This window comes from Coregonus clupeaformis, unplaced genomic scaffold, assembly GCF_020615455.1.
Source record: "Coregonus clupeaformis isolate EN_2021a unplaced genomic scaffold, ASM2061545v1 scaf0050, whole genome shotgun sequence".
Taxonomy (NCBI): domain Eukaryota; kingdom Metazoa; phylum Chordata; class Actinopteri; order Salmoniformes; family Salmonidae; genus Coregonus; species Coregonus clupeaformis.
Genome location: NW_025533505.1, coordinates 787618 through 805000, shown reverse-complemented (window position 1 = coordinate 805000; position 17383 = coordinate 787618). Strand labels below are relative to the sequence as shown.

At 47.5% G+C, this 17383-nt stretch overlaps 1 protein-coding gene across 3 annotated transcripts in view; it reads right to left on the bottom strand.

Annotated features, from left to right (window-relative positions):
* Positions 1-17383, bottom strand: part of lrrc28 (leucine rich repeat containing 28) — a 56629-nt gene that overhangs the window by 2590 nt on the left and 36656 nt on the right. The gene's annotated exons all lie outside the window — the stretch shown is intronic.

Here is a 17383-nt window from a genome sequence, read left to right as displayed (position 1 = left end):
AAGGAAGAGAGGAGGAATCTATTTATTGAGGTTCCTTTATTTAACCAGGAAGGTTAGGGAGGACATCTTCTCTTTTCCAATAACCACCTGGGATAGAGAGGGAGTTTTAAAATGACCAAGGGTTACACCCTTCTGGACACGTCTGTCTCATAGCATGCAAGGTGCTAAACCATCCAGTCATTGCCTTAAATTAGAAAAAATAATGACTGTCATTGTTGTAGTCAGACAGACCACAGTACTAGCAGGATGCCTGGGGTTAGTGTGGTGTTGCAGTGATGTGAAAGAATGGCGCCGGAGGGGATGGCCGCCGTTTTACAGGCTCCTGACCAATTGTGGTATTTTGTGTGTTTTCTTTGCGCTGATCCTAACAAAAACATTTTTTTCCATTATGTTTCGGCCATCGTTTCATATGACCAAAAAGAGCTTCTGGACATCAAAACAGCAATTACTAACCTCGATTTGGATGAGGACCTCCATTAAAAAATATATATATATTTTTTTTTACCCTCTTTTTCTCCCCAATTTCGTGGTATCCAATGGGTAGTTATAGTCTCGTCCCATCGCTACAACTCCCGTACGGACACGGGAGAGGCGAAGGTTGAGAGACGTGCGTCCTCCGAAACACAACCCAACCTAGCCGCACTGCTTCTTGACACAGTGCCCGCTCAACCCGGAAGCCAGCCGCACCAATGTGCTGGCGGAAACACCGTACACCTGGCGACTGAGTCAGCGTGCACTGCGCCCAGCCCGCCACAGGAGTCGCTAGTGGGACAAGGACATCCCTGCCGCCAAACCCTACCCTACCCTGGATGGCGCTGGGCCAATTGTGCGCCGCCCCATGGATCTCCCGGTCGCGGCCGGCTGCGACAAAGCTTGGAATCAAACCAGGTTCTCTAGTGGCACAGCTAGCACTGCGATGCAGTGCCTTAGACCACTGCGCCACTCGGGAGGCCCCTAGGAGGACTTCCATTTCAACGAGTCGGAGGCCAAGGACATAATGCTCATCCCAGACCAGGCCCAAAGCCCCGTCAGGAGGAGGACGAGGCGGCGCTAGAGAGGTTGACGTGGGGGATATCTAACGAGACTGGGACGGCGAGTGGATACGTCACCATTACCCTCTCTTCCAATCACTGGAGAATAAACTGGATGAGCTCTGTTCGAGACTATCCTATCAGCGTGATCTTAAGAACTGGAAAATCCTATGTTTCTCAGAGTCCTGGCTGAACAAGGACATGTTAAATATATAAATCTAGCTGGGTTTGCTATACATCGCCAGGACAGAACCGCTGCGTCAGGGAAGATCGGGGGGGGCTCTTTGTCAACAACAGTTGGTGCGCGATTTATATTAAGGAAGTCTCAAGGCTCTGCTCGCCTGAGGTTCTGCTCGCCTGAGGTTCTGCTCGCCTGAGGTTCTGCTCGCCCGAGGTTCTGCACGCCCGAGGTTCTGCTCGCCTGAGGTTCTGCTCGCCTGAGGTTCTGCTCGCCTGAGGTTCTGCTCGCCTGAGGTTCTGCTCGCCTGAGGTAGAATACCTCATGATCAGCTGCAGACCATACTACCATACCACTATCTACACTATCTACCAAGAGAGGGTTTTTTTCATCTATATGTTTCTGAGCTGTTTATTTACCACCACAAACCGATGCTGGCACTAAGACCACACTCAGCGAGCTGTATAAGGCCATAAGCAAACAAGATAATGCTCATCCAGAAGCGGCGCTCCTAGTGGCTGGTGATTTTAATCCAGGCAAACTGAAATCCGTTTTTACCTCATTTCTACCAGCATGTCTCCTGGGCAACTAGAGGTGAAAAAACTCTAGACTACCTTTACTCTACACACAGACGGGTACAAAGCTCTCTTTCGGACTCCATTTGGCAAATCTGACCATAATTCTATCCTCCTGATTCCTGCTTACAAGTTAAAACTAAAGCAGGAAGTACCAGTGACTCGGTCAATACGGAAGTGTCCGATGAAGTGGATGCTAAGCTACAGGACTGTTTCACTAGTACAGACTGGAATATATTAAGGGATTCATTCGATGGCATTGAGGAGTTTACCAAATCAGTCACCGGCTTCATTAATAAGTGCATCAACGGCGTAGTCCCCACAGTGACCGTACGTACATATCCTAACCAGAAGCCATGGATTACAGGCAACATTACATTTACATTTTACATTTTAGTCATTTAGCAGACGCTCTTAACCAGAGCGACTTACAGGAGCAATTAGGGTCAAGTGCCTTGCTCAAGGGCACATTAACGTCATTTAGCAGACGCTCTTAGCCAGAGCGACTCACAAATTGGTACGTTCACCCTATAGCCAGTGGGATAACCACTTTACAATTTGGGGGGGGGGGGTTAGAAGGATTACTTTATCCTATCCCAGGTATTCCTTAAAGAGGTGGGGTTTCAAATGTCTCCGGAAGGTGGTGAGTGACTCCGCTGTCCTGGCGTCGTGAGGGAGCTTGTTCCACCATTGGGGTGCCAGAGCAGCGAACAGTTTTGACTGGGCTGAGGGGGAGCTATGCTTCCGCAGAGGAAGGGGAGCCAGCAGGCCAGAGGTGGATGAACGCAATGCCCTCGTTTGGGTGTAGGGACTGATCAGAGCCTGAAGGTACAGAGGTGCCGTTCCCCTCACTGCTCCATAGGCAAGCACCATGGTCTTGTAGCGGATGCGAGCTTCGGAGGAGGGGGGTGACGTGAGAGAACTTGGGAAGGTTGAACACCAGACGGGCTGCGGCATTCTGGATGAGTTGTAGGGGTTTAATGGCACAGGCAGGGAGGCCAGCCAACAGCGAGTTGCAGTAGTCCAGACGGGAGATGACAAGTGCCTGGATTAGGACCTGTGCCGCTTCTTGTGTAAGGCAGGGTCGTACTCTCCGAATGTTGTAGAGCATGAACCTGCAGGAGGCGGGTCACCGCCTTGATGTTGGCGGAGAACGACAGGGTGTTGTCCAGGGTCACGCCTAGGCTCTTCGCACTCTGGGAGGAGGACACAGCGGAGTTGTCAACCGTGATGGCGAGATCATGGAACGGGCAGTCCTTCCCCGGGAGGAAGAGCAGCTCCGTCTTGCCAGGGTTCAGCTTGAGGTGGTGATCCGTCATCCATACTGATATGTCTGCCAGACATGCAGAGATGCGATTCGCCACCTGGTTATCAGAAGGGGGAAAGGAGAAGATTAGTTGTGTATCGTCAGCGTAGCAATGATATGAAAGGCCATGTGAGGATATGACAGAGCCAAGTGACTTGGTGTATAGGGAGAAAAGGAGAGGGCCTAGAACTGAGCCCTGGGGGACACCAGTGGTGAGAGCGCGTGGTGCGGAGACAGCTTCTCGCCACGCCACTTGGTAGGAGCGACCGGTCAGGTAGGACGCAATCCAGGAGTGAGCCGCGCCGGAGATGCCCAGCTCGGAGAGGGTGGAGAGGAGGATCTGATGGTTCACAGTATCAAAGGCAGCAGACAGGTCTAGAAGGACAAGAGCAGAGGAGAGAGAGTTAGCTTTAGCAGTGCGGAGAGTCTCCGTGACACAGAGAAGAGCAGTCTCAGTTGAATGACCAGTCCTGAAACCTGATTGGTTTGGATCAAGAAGGTCATTCTGAGAGAGATAGCAAGAGAGTTGGCTAAAGACGGCACGCTCAATAGTTTTGGAAAGAAAAGAAAGAAGGGATACTGGTCTGTAGTTGTTGACATCAGTGGGGTCGAGTGTTGGTTTTTTGAGAAGGGGAGCAACTCTCGCTCTCTTGAAGACGGAAGGGACATGACCAGCGGTCAAGGATGAGTTGATCAGCGAGGTGAGGTAGGGGAGAAGGTCACCGGAGATGGTCTGGAGAAGAGAGGAGGGGATGGGGTCAAGCGGGCAGGTTGTTGGGCGGCCTGCAGTCACAAGTCGCAGGATTTTATCTGGAGAGAGAGGGGAGAAAGAAGTCAGAGCATAGGGTAGGGCAGTGTGAGCAGGACCAACAGTGTCATTAGACTTAACAAACGAGGATCGGATGTCGTCAACCTTCTTTTCAAAGTGGTTGACGAAGTCATCCACAGAGAGAGAGGAGGGGGGGAGGAGGATTCAGGAGGGAGGAAAATGTGGCAAAAGAGCTTCCTAGGGTTAGAGGCAGATGCTTGGAATTTAGAGTGGTAGAAGGTGGCCTTAGCAGCAGAAACAGATGAAGAAAATGTAGAGAGGAGGGAGTGAAAAGAAGCCAGGTCGGCAGGGAGTTTAGTTTTCTTCCATTTCCGCTCCGCTGCCCGGAGCTCTGTTCTGTGAGCTCGCAATGAGTCATCAAGCCACGGAGCTGGAGGGGAGGGCCGAGCCGGCCGGGAGGATAGGGGACACAGAGAGTCAAAGGATGCAGAAAGGGAGGAGAGGAGGGTTGAGGAGGCAGAATCAGGAGATTGGAGGGAGAAGGATTGAGCAGAGGGGAGAGATGATAGGATGGAAGAGGAGAGAGTAGTGGGAGAGAGAGAGCGAAGGTTGCGGCGGCGCATTACCATCTGTGTAGGGGCAGAGTGAGTAGTGTGGGAGGAGAGCGAGAGAGAAAAGGAAACAAAGTAGTGGTCAGAGACTTGGAGGGGAGTTGCAGTGAGATTAGTAGAGGAGCAGCATCTAGTGAAGATGAGGTCAAGCGTATTGCCTGCCTTGTGAGTAGGGGGACGGTGAGAGGGTGAGGTCAAAAGAGGAGAGGAGTGGAAAGAAGGAGGCAGAGAGAAATGAGTCAAATGTGGACATAGGGAAGTTGAAATCCCCCAAAACTGTGAGGGGTGAGCCATCCTCAGGGAAGGAACTTATCAAGGCGTCAAGCTCATTGATGAACTCTCCAAGGGAACCTGGAGGGCGATAGATGACAAGGATATTAAGCTTAAATGGGCTAGTGACTGTGACAGCATGGAATTCAAATGAGGAGATAGACAGATGGGTTAGGGGAAAAATTGAGAATGTCCACTTGGGAGAGATGAGGATTCCTGTACCACCACCCCTCTGACCAGATGCTCTCGGGGTATGTGAGAACACATGGTCAGACGAGGAGAGAGCAGTAGGAGTAGCAGTGTTTTCAGTGGTGATCCATGTTTCCCGTCAGCGCCAGGAAGTCGAGGGACTGGAGGTTGGCATAGGCTGGGATGAAGTCAGCTTTGTTGGCAGCAGAACGGCAGTTCCAGAGGCTGCCTGCGACCTGGAACTCCACGTGGGTGGTGCGTGCAGGGACCACCAGGTTAGAGAGGCAGCAGCCACGCGGTGTGGTGCGTTTGTGTAGCCTGTGCAGAGAGGAGAGAACAGGGATAGGCAGAGGCATAGTTGACAGGCTGTAGCAAATGGCTACAAAAATGCAGAGGAGATCGGAATGAAATGAGCTGAGCATCTGGGAGCGGAGAGAGCAGGACCTCCCTCACCAAAACTTCTACCTCAGAAACTAAAATTGTTTCACTGAACCACCCGAACAAAAACTCTCCCAACTTCCACCTTTAGAAATCAGAATTGTTGTGAACCACAGCGGTTCAATGTTTAAAGGAATAGACTCAACCCACTTTATTCAACTATGACACCATAGCTAACTAGCAAGCTAGCATCCAATAACAATAACACACCGTATAGCACCAACACTTGGTCACAACAAACCACCAATAGTGTGATAACACACTAAACAGATCATTCGTGTCTGTGTCAAGTTCCTTTCATGACACAGCAATGATTAGACATTGGCTAGCTAGGACAAGTATATTGTATTTAGCTACTACCGTACAGTTAAGCTGGTAGTAGCTAATCCAGCTAGCAATGGCCACTGTGTTGACTTTGTTTGAAGAACGGCTAGCTGGCTAGCTTCGTGCTACACCCGGCACACAATGGCTATTGTGTTGACTCTAACTCAGTTCGAAAAACGGCTAGGTAGCTCGCTTCGTGCTACAGCCGGCACTGCCAGGACACAGTAACTACCCACAACAACCCACGATGCTTAGCTATGACGCCGTAGCTAACCTGCAAGCTAGCATCCATTAACACACAATTTAGCATCAATACTTGGTTACGACAAACTGCCAAGAGTGTGTTAGCACACTAAACAGATAATTCAAGTCCGTGTCTAGTTCCTTTCATAACGCATAACGCAGCAAAAATTAAACGTTGGCTAGGACTACATTAACATTTGGAAACAGCTCTCCAGCGTTGCTAATCGATACCAGTAGCTACCCGCTAGCTAGCTAGCCTCGTGCTTTGATACTAACCTACAATTACCTACGGAAACCTACAATAACAACAATACTAACCTATAATAAATACAATACCTAACTACAGCTAACTACCTACCTACGATCTAAAACATGGTTAAGCTTTACTCAACACCATATGAGAAGCTTACCTCCTGCTTACCTCCAGCTAGAGAAAAACACGACCTCTCCCGACAACCGTAGCACCAGCATTCCTGAGCTAAAGGGTAGAGCTGCTGCTTTCAAGGAGCGGGACACTAATCTGGACGGTTATAAGAAATCCCGCTATGCCCTCCGACGAACCATCAAACAGGCAAAGTGTCAATACAGGACTAAGATCGAATCCTACTACACCGGCTCTGACGCTCGTTGGATGTGACGGGGCTTGCAAACTATCATGGATTTCAAAGGGAAACCCAGCCACGAGCTACCCAGTGACACAAACCTACCAGACGAGCTAAATGCCTTCTCTGCTCGCTTCGAGGCAACACTGATCACGCTTTCCGTATCCGATGTGAGTTAGACCTTTAAACAGGTTAACATTCACAAGGCCGCAGGGCCAGACGGATTACCAGGACGTGTACTCTGAGCATGTGCTGACCAGCTGGCCAGTGTCTTCACTGACATTTCCAACCTCTCCCTGACCCTGTCTGTAATACCCACGTTTCAAGCAGACCACCATAGTTATTATGTCCGTGACATAGTGAAAGGACAATCCAATACCAAGGAGGCAGAAGGTAAGTTTAGACTATTTATTCAACGGTGCAGGCAATAAACATGAACGCCATGTCGGCATGACTGTAACCCTAACCCTAACCCTAACCCTAACCTTTACACCTATGGGGTGAACACGCTACATATGGGAGTGCTGTGCGTGCTCCTTAACGTGCCCACCACCACTATCCCCAATACACAACACTCCCCAAGGTAACCTGTCGAAATGACTATCGCCCCGTAGCACTCACATCTGTAGCCATGAAATACTTTGAAAGGCTGGTCATGGCTCACATCAACACCATCCCAGACACCCTGGACCCACTCCAATTTGCATACTGCCCCAACAGATCCACAGATGACGCAATCTCTATTGCACTCCACACTGCCCTTTCCCACCTGGACAAAAGGAACACCTATGTGAGAATGCTGTTCATTGACTACAGTTCAGCGTTCAACACCATAGTTCCCTCCAAGCTCATCACTAAGCTCAGGACCCTGGGACTGAACACCTCCCTCTGCAACTGGATCCTGGACTTCCTGACGGGCCGCCCCCAGGTGGTAAGGGTAGGTAACAACACATCTGCCACGCTGATCCTCAACACGGGGGCCCCTCAGGGGTGCGTGCTCAGTCCCCTCCTGTACTCCCTGTTCACCCACGACTGCGTGGCTGCACACGACTTCAACACCATCATTAAGTTTGCTGACGACACAACGGTGGTGGGCCTGATCACCGACAACGATGAGACAGCCTATAGGGAGGAGGTCAGAGACCTGGTAGTGTGGTGCCAGGATAACAACCTCTCCCTCAACGTGATCAAGACAAAGGAGCTGATGGTGGACTACAGGAAAGGGAGGGTCGAGCACGCCCCCATTCACATCGAAGGAGCTGTAGTGGAGATGGTAGAGCGCTTCATGTTCCTCGGTGTCCACATCACTAAGGACCTATCATGGTCCAAACACACCAAGACAGTCGTGAAGAGGGTCCACATCACTAAGGACCTATCATGGTCCAAACACACCAACACAGTCGTGAAGAGGGCACAACAACGCCTCTTCCCCCTCAGGAGGTTAAAAAGATTGGGCATGGGCCCTCTGATCCTCAAAAAGTTCTACAGCTGCATCATTGAGAGCATCCTGACTGGTTGCATCACTGCTTGGTATGGCAACTGCTCGACATCCGACCGCAAGGCGCTACAGAGGGTAGTGCGTACGGCCCAGTACATCACTGGGGCCGATCTCCCTGTCATCCAGGACCTCTATACCAGGCGGTGACAGAGGAAGGCCCTAAAGATTGTCAAAGACTCCTGCCACCCAAGTCACAGTCAGTTCTCTCTGCTCCCCCACGGCAGGCAGTACCGGAGAGCCAAGTCTGGGACTACCCCAAAGCCATGAGACTGCTGAACACTTCATTAAACGGCTACCTGGACTTCCTGCTTTTCACCCCCTACCTACATGTACATAGTACTTCAATCAATCACCTAACCAAACCTACATGTACATAGTACTTCAATCAATCACCTAACCAAACCTACATGTACATAGTACTTCAATCAATCACCTAACCAAACCTACATGTACATAGTACTTCAATCAATCACCTAACCAAACCTACATGTACATAGTACTTCAATCAATCACCTAACCAAACCTACAGTGAGGGAAAAAAGTATTTGATCCCCTGCTGTTTTGTACGTTTGCCCACTGACAAAGACATGATCAGTCTATAATTTTAATGGTAGGTTTATTTGAACAGTGAGAGACAGAATAACAACAACAACATCCAGAAAAACGCAAAAATGTAATAAATAATAATTAATTCAAATAAACCTACCATTAAAATTATAGACTGATCATGTCTTTGTCAGTGGGCATACTTTTTTCCCCTCACTGTAGATACATGTCTTTATGACCCAGCAACACATGTAGCTACCAGAGTGACCTGGGGTGTATAAAACTAGACTAAAAGTACATCCCAAATGGCACCCTATTCCCCATACTTGACCAGTCAAAAGTAGGGTACCATTTGGGACACAGCCTAACTCCAAGCATCTGATGAGTCCATGGCCAAGAGGAGTGGCCAAGAGGAGTGGCCAAGAGGCCAAGAGGAGTGGCCAAGAGGAGTGGCCAAGAGGAGTGGCCAAGAGGAGTGGCAAGAGGAGTGGCCAAGAGGTGGCCAAGAGGAGTGGCCAAGAGGAGTGGCCAAGAGGAGTGGCCAAGAGGAGTGGCCAAGAGGAGTGGCCAAGAGGAGTGGCCAAGAGGAGTGGCAAGAGGAGTGGCCAAGAGGAGTGGCCAAGAGGAGTGGCCAAGAGGAGTGGCCAAGAGGAGTGGCAAGAGGAGTGGCCAAGAGGAGTGGCAGAGGAGTGGCCAAGAGGAGTGGCAAGAGGAGTGGCCAAGAGGAGTGGCCAAGAGGAGTGGCAAGAGGAGTGGCAAGAGGAGTGGCAAGAGGAGGGCAAGAGGAGTGGCAAGAGGAGTGGCCAAGAGGAGTGGCAAGAGGAGTGGCAAGAGGAGTGGCCAAGAGGAGTGGCAAGAGGAGTGGCCAAGAGGAGTGGCAAGAGGAGTGGCAAGAGGAGTGGCCAAGAGGAGTGGCCAAGAGGAGTGGCCAAGAGGAGTGGCCAAGAGGAGTGGCAAGAGGAGTGGCCAAGAGGAGTGGCCAAGAGGAGTGGCCAAGAGGAGTGGCCAAGAGGAGTGGCCAAGAGGAGTGGCCAAGAGGAGTGGCAAGAGGAGTGGCCAAGAGGAGTGGCAAGAGGAGTGGCCAAGAGGAGTGGCCAAGAGGAGTGGCCAAGAGGAGTGGCCAAGAGGAGTGGCCAAGAGGAGTGGCCAAGAGGAGTGGCAAGAGGAGTGGCCAAGAGGAGTGGCCAAGAGGAGTGGCCAAGAGGAGTGGCCAAGAGGAGTGGCCAGAGGAGGGTGGAAGGAGTGGCCAAGAGGAGTGGCCAAGAGGAGTGGCAAGAGGAGTGGCCAAGAGGAGGGCAAGAGGAGTGGCCAAGAGGAGTGGCCAAGAGGAGTGGCCAAGAGGAGTGGCAAGAGGAGTGGCCAAGAGGAGTGGCCAAGAGGAGTGGCCAAGAGGAGTGGCCAAGAGGAGTGGCAAGAGGGGTGGCCAAGAGGAGTGGCCAAGAGGAGTGGCCAAGAGGAGTGGCAAGAGGGTGGCCAAGAGGAGTGGCCAAGAGGAGTGGCAAGAGGAGTGGCCAAGAGGAGTGGCAAGAGGAGCGGCAAGAGGGTGGCCAAGAGGAGTGGCTAAGAGGAGTGGCAAGAGGAGTGGCAAGAGGAGTAGCCAAGAGGAGTGGCCAAGAGGAGTGGCCAAGAGGAGTGGCCAAGAGGAGTGGCCAAGAGGAGTGGCAAGAGGAGTGCCAAGAGGAGTGGCAAGAAGGTAGCCAAGAGGGTAGCAAGAGGAGTGGCCAAGAGGAGTGGCCAAGAGGAGTGGCCAAGAGGAGTGGCCAAGAGGAGTGGCCAAGAGGAGTGGCCAAGAGGAGTGGCCAAGAGGAGTGGCCAAGAGGAGTGGCCAAGAGGAGTGGCAAGAGGAGTGGCCAAGAGGAGGGCAAGAGGAGTGGCCAAGAGGAGGCAAGAGGAGTGGCCAAGAGGAGTGGCCAAGAGGAGTGGCCAAGAGGAGTGGCCAAGAGGAGTGGAGGGCAAGAGGAGTGGCAAGAGGAGTGGCCAAGAGGAGTAGCCAAGAGGAGTGGCCAAGAGGAGTGGCCAAGAGGAGTGGCCAAGAGGAGTGGCAAGAGGAGTGGCCAAGAGGAGTGGCCAAGAGGAGTGGCCAAGAGGAGTGGCCAAGAGGAGTGGCGAAGAGGAGTAGCCAAGAGGAGTGGCAAGAGGTAGCCAAGAGGAGTGGCAAGAGGAGTGGCCAAGAGGAGTGGCAAGAGGAGTGGCCAAGAGGAGTGGCCAAGAGGAGTGGCAAGAGGAGTGGCCAAGAGGAGTGGCAAGAGGAGTGGCCAAGAGGAGTGGCCAAGAGGAGTGGCCAAGAGGAGCGGCCAAGAGGAGTGGCAAGAGGAGTGGCCAAGAGGAGTGGCAAGAGGAGTGGCCAAGAGGAGTGGCCAAGAGGAGTGGCCAAGAGGAGTGGCAAGAGGAGTGGCCAAGAGGAGTAGCCAAGAGGAGTGGCCAAGAGGAGTGGCCAAGAGGAGTGGCCAAGAGGAGTGGCCAAGAGGAGTGGCCAAGAGGAGTGGCCAAGAGGAGTGGCCAAGAGGAGTGGCCAAGAGGAGTGGCCAAGAGGAGTGGCCAAGAGGAGTGGCCAAGAGGAGTGGCCAAGAGGAGTGGCAAGAGGAGTGGCCAAGAGGAGTGGCCAAGAGGAGTGGCAAGAGGAGTGGCCAAGAGGAGTGGCCAAGAGGAGTGGCCAAGAGGAGTGGCCAAGAGGAGTGGCCAAGAGGAGTGGCAAGAGGAGTGGCCAAGAGGAGTGGCCAAGAGGAGGCAAGAGGAGTGGCCAAGAGGAGTGGCCAAGAGGAGTGAAGAGGAGTGGCAAGAGGGTGGCCAAGAGGAGTGGCCAAGAGGAGTGGCAAGAGGAGTGGCAAGAGGAGTGGCCAAGAGGAGTGGCCAAGAGGAGTGGCAAGAGGAGGGCAAGAGGAGTGGCCAAGAGGAGTGCCAGAGGAGAGAGGGTGGCAAGAGGAGTGGCAAGAGGAGTGGCCAAGAGGAGTGGCCAAGAGGAGTGAAGAGGAGTGGCAAGAGGAGGGGCAAGAGGAGTGGCCAAGAGGAGTGGCCAAGAGGAGTGGCAAGAGGAGTGGCCAAGAGGAGTGGCCAAGAGGAGTGGCCAAGAGGAGTGGCAAGAGGAGTGGCCAAGAGGAGTGGCCAAGAGGAGTGGCCAAGAGGAGTGGCCAAGAGGAGTGGCAAAGAGGAGTGGCAAGAGGAGTGGCCAAGAGGAGTGGCCAAGAGGAGTGGCCAAGAGGAGTGGCCAAGAGGAGTGGCCAAGAGGAGTGGCCAAGAGGAGTGGCCAAGAGGAGGTGGCCAAGAGGAGTGGCCAAGAGGAGTGGCCAAGAGGAGTGAAGAGGAGTGGCAAGAGGAGTGGCCAAGAGGAGTGAAGAGGAGTGGCAAGAGGAGTGGCAAGAGGAGTGGCAAGAGGAGTGGCCAAGAGGAGTGGCCAAGAGGAGTGGCAAGAGGAGTGGCCAAGAGGAGTGGCCAAGAGGAGTGAAGAGGAGTGGCCAAGAGGAGTGGCCAAGAGGAGTGGCCAAGAGGAGTGGCCAAGAGGAGTGAAGAGGAGTGGCAAGAGGAGTGGCCAAGAGGAGTGAAGAGGAGTGGCAAGAGGAGTGGCAAGAGGAGTGGCAAGAGGAGTGGCCAAGAGGAGTGGCCAAGAGGAGTGAAGAGGAGTGGCAAGAGGAGTGGCAAGAGGAGTGGCCAAGAGGAGTGGCCAAGAGGAGTGGCCAGAGGAGGGTGGCAAGAGGAGGCCAAGAGGAGTGGCCAAGAGGAGTGGCCAAGAGGAGTGGCAAGAGGAGTGGCAAGAGGAGTGGCAAGAGGGTGAGGGCAAGAGGAGTGGCCAAGAGGAGTGGCAGAGGAGGGCAAGAGGAGTGGCCAAGAGGAGTGGCCAAGAGGAGTGGCAAGAGGAGGCAAGAGGAGTGGCCAAGAGGAGTGGCCAAGAGGAGTGGCCAAGAGGAGTGGCCAAGAGGAGTGGCCAAGAGGAGTGGCCAAGAGGAGGGCAAAGAGGAGTGGCAAGAGGAGTGGCAAGAGGAGTGGCCAAGAGGAGTGGCCAAGAGGAGGCCAAGAGGAGTGGCCAAGAGGAGTGGCCAAGAGGAGTGGCCAAGAGGAGTGGCAAGAGGAGTGGCCAAGAGGAGTGGCCAAGAGGAGGGAGTGGCCAAGAGGAGTGGCCAAGAGGAGGGCTAGCAGAGGAGTGGCCAAGAGGAGTGGCCAAGAGGAGTGGCCAAGAGGAGTGGCCAAGAGGAGTGGCCAAGAGGAGTGGCCAAGAGGAGTGGCCAAGAGGAGTGGCCAAGAGGAGTGTTTTGAACTAATGACAACATCTGTCTCAATATTTTAAAAGGTATTTGTGTAAATGTCCTTCTTCTGTGGAGTCCAAGGCAGTAATGAGATGGTTTCCTTCCAAAGGCAGTAATTAGATGCTTTCCTTCCTTTCCACCAGAAAATGAGTCAGAAGAACTGAGGAATCTAAACAAGCTCTCAGAGTGAGATGTATTATTTCAGTGTCATGTATTATTTCAGTATAATGTATTATTTCAGTGTCATGTATTATTTCAGTGTCATGTACTATTTCAGTGTCATGTATTATTTCAGTGTCATGTATTATTTCAGTGTCATGTACTATTTCAGTGTCATGTATTATTTCAGTGTCATGTATTGAATTAATAACACTTCATGTCTCTATGGTGTGATGAATTAATAACACGTCATGTCTCTATGGTGTGATGAATTAATAACACTTCATGTCTCTATGGTGTGATGAATTAATAACACTTCATGTCTCTATGGTGTGATGAATTAAATAACACTTCATGTCTCTATGGTGTGATGAATTAAATAACACTTCATGTCTCTATGGTGTGATGAATTAAATAACACTTCATGTCTCTATGGTGTGATGAATTAATAACACTTCATGTCTCTATGGTGTGATGAATTAAATAACACTTCATGTCTCTATGGTGTGATGAATTAAATAACACTTCATGTCTCTATGGTGTGATGAATTAATAACACTTCATGTCTCTATGGTGTGATGAATTAAAAAACACTTCATGTCTCTATGGTGTGATGAATTAATAACACTTCATGTCTCTATGGTGTGATGAATTAATAACACTTCATGTCTCTATGGTGTGATGAATTAAATAACACTTCATGTCTCTATGGTGTGATGAATTAAATAACACTTCATGTCTCTATGGTGTGATGAATTAAATAACACTTCATGTCTCTATGGTGTGATGAATTAAATAACACTTCATGTCTCTATGGTGTGATGAATTAAATAACACTTCATGTCTCTATGGTGTGATGAATTAATAACACTTCATGTCTCTATGGTGTGATGAATTAAATAACACTTCATGTCTCTATGGTGTGATGAATTAAATAACACTTCATGTCTCTATGGTGTGATGAATTAATAACACTTCATGTCTCTATGGTGTGATGAATTAAATAACACTTCATGTCTCTATGGTGTGATGAATTAATAACACTTCATGTCTCTATGGTGTGATGAATTAAATAACACTTCATGTCTCTATGGTGTGATGAATTAAATAACACTTCATGTCTCTATGGTGTGATGAATTAATAACACTTCATGTCTCTATGGTGTGATGAATTAAATAACACTTCATGTCTCTATGGTGTGATGAATTAAATAACACTTCATGTCTCTATGGTGTGATGAATTAATAACACTTAATGTCTCTATGGTGTGATGAATTAATAACACTTCATGTCTCTATGGTGTGATGAATTAAATAACACTTCATGTCTCTATGGTGTGATGAATTTAATAACACTTCATGTCTCTATGGTGTGATGAATTAATAACACTTCATGTCTCTATGGTGTGATGAATTAAATAACACTTCATGTCTCTATGGTGTGATGAATTAATAACACTTCATGTCTCTATGGTGTGATGAATTAAATAACACTTCATGTCTCTATGGTGTGATGAATTAAATAACACTTCATGTCTCTATGGTGTGATGAATTAATAACACTTCATGTCTCTATGGTGTGATGAATTAAATAACACTTCATGTCTCTATGGTGTGATGAATTAAATAACACTTCATGTCTCTATGGTGTGATGAATTAATAACACTTCATGTCTCTATGGTGTGATGAATTAATAACACTTCATGTCTCTATGGTGTGATGAATTAAATAACACTTCATGTCTCTATGGTGTGATGAATTAATAACACTTCATGTCTCTATGGTGTGATGAATTAAATAACACTTCATGTCTCTATGGTGTGATGAATTAATAACACTTCATGTCTCTATGGTGTGATGAATTAATAACACTTCATGTCTCTATGGTGTGATGAATTAAATAACACTTCATGTCTCTATGGTGTGATGAATTAATAACACTTCATGTCTCTATGGTGTGATGAATTAAATAACACTTCATGTCTCTATGGTGTGATGAATTAAATAACACTTCATGTCTCTATGGTGTGATGAATTAAATAACACTTCATGTCTCTATGGTGTGATGAATTAATAACACTTCATGTCTCTATGGTGTGATGAATTAATAACACTTCATGTCTCTATGGTGTGATGAATTAAATAACACTTCATGTCTCTATGGTGTGATGAATTAAATAACACTTCATGTCTCTATGGTGTGATGAATTAAATAACACTTCATGTCTCTATGGTGTGATGAATTAATAACACTTCATGTCTCTATGGTGTGATGAATTAAATAACACTTCATGTCTCTATGGTGTGATGAATTAAATAACACTTCATGTCTCTATGGTGTGATGAATTAATAACACTTCATGTCTCTATGGTGTGATGAATTAATAACACTTCATGTCTCTATGGTGTGATGAATTAAATAACACTTCATGTCTCTATGGTGTGATGAATTAATAACACTTCATGTCTCTATGGTGTGATGAATTAAATAACACTTCATGTCTCTATGGTGTGATGAATTAATAACACTTCATGTCTCTATGGTGTGATGAATTAATAACACTTCATGTCTCTATGGTGTGATGAATTAAATAACACTTCATGTCTCTATGGTGTGATGAATTAAATAACACTTCATGTCTCTATGGTGTGATGAATTAAATAACACTTCATGTCTCTATGGTGTGATGAATTAATAACACTTCATGTCTCTATGGTGTGATGAATTAAATAACACTTCATGTCTCTATGGTGTGATGAATTAATAACACTTCATGTCTCTATGGTGTGATGAATTAAATAACACTTCATGTCTCTATGGTGTGATGAATTAATAACACTTCATGTCTCTATGGTGTGATGAATTAATAACACTTCATGTCTCTATGGTGTGATGAATTAAATAACACTTCATGTCTCTATGGTGTGATGAATTAATAACACTTCATGTCTCTATGGTGTGATGAATTAATAACACTTCATGTCTCTATGGTGTGATGAATTAAATAACACTTCATGTCTCTATGGTGTGATGAATTAAATAACACTTCATGTCTCTATGGTGTGATGAATTAATAACACTTCATGTCTCTATGGTGTGATGAATTAATAACACTTCATGTCTCTATGGTGTGATGAATTAATAACACTTCATGTCTCTATGGTGTGATGAATTAAATAACACTTCATGTCTCTATGGTGTGATGAATTAAATAACACTTCATGTCTCTATGGTGTGATGAATTAAATAACACTTCATGTCTCTATGGTGTGATGAATTAATAACACTTCATGTCTCTATGGTGTGATGAATTAAATAACACTTCATGTCTCTATGGTGTGATGAATTAAATAACACTTCATGTCTCTATGGTGTGATGAATTAATAACACTTCATGTCTCTATGGTGTGATGAATTAAATAACACTTCATGTCTCTATGGTGTGATGAATTAAATAACACTTCATGTCTCTATGGTGTGATGAATTAATAACACTTCATGTCTCTATGGTGTGATGAATTAATAACACTTCATGTCTCTATGGTGTGATGAATTAATAACACTTCATGTCTCTATGGTGTGATGAATTAATAACACTTCATGTCTCTATGGTGTGATGAATTAAATAACACTTCATGTCTCTATGGTGTGATGAATTAAATAACACTTCATGTCTCTATGGTGTGATGAATTAATAACACTTCATGTCTCTATGGTGTGATGAATTAATAACACTTCATGTCTCTATGGTGTGATGAATTAATAACACTTCATGTCTCTATGGTGTGATGAATTAAATAACACTTCATGTCTCTATGGTGTGATGAATTAATAACACTTCATGTCTCTATGGTGTGATGAATTAATAACACTTCATGTCTCTATGGTGTGATGAATTAATAACACTTCATGTCTCTATGGTGTGATGAATTAATAACACTTCATGTCTCTATGGTGTGATGAATTAATAACACTTCATGTCTCTATGGTGTGATGAATTAATAACACTTCATGTCTCTATGGTGTGATGAATTAATAACACTTCATGTCTCTATGGTGTGATGAATTAAATAACACTTCATGTCTCTATGGTGTGATGAATTAATAACACTTCATGTCTCTATGGTGTGATGAATTAATAACACTTCATGTCTCTATGGTGTGATGAATTAAATAACACTTCATGTCTCTATGGTGTGATGAATTAAATAACACTTCATGTCTCTATGGTGTGATGAATTAAATAACACTTCATGTCTCTATGGTGTGATGAATTAAATAACACTTCATGTCTCTATGGTGTGATGAATTAATAACACTTCATGTCTCTATGGTGTGATGAATTAATAACACTTCATGTCTCTATGGTGTGATGAATTAAATAACACTTCATGTCTCTATGGT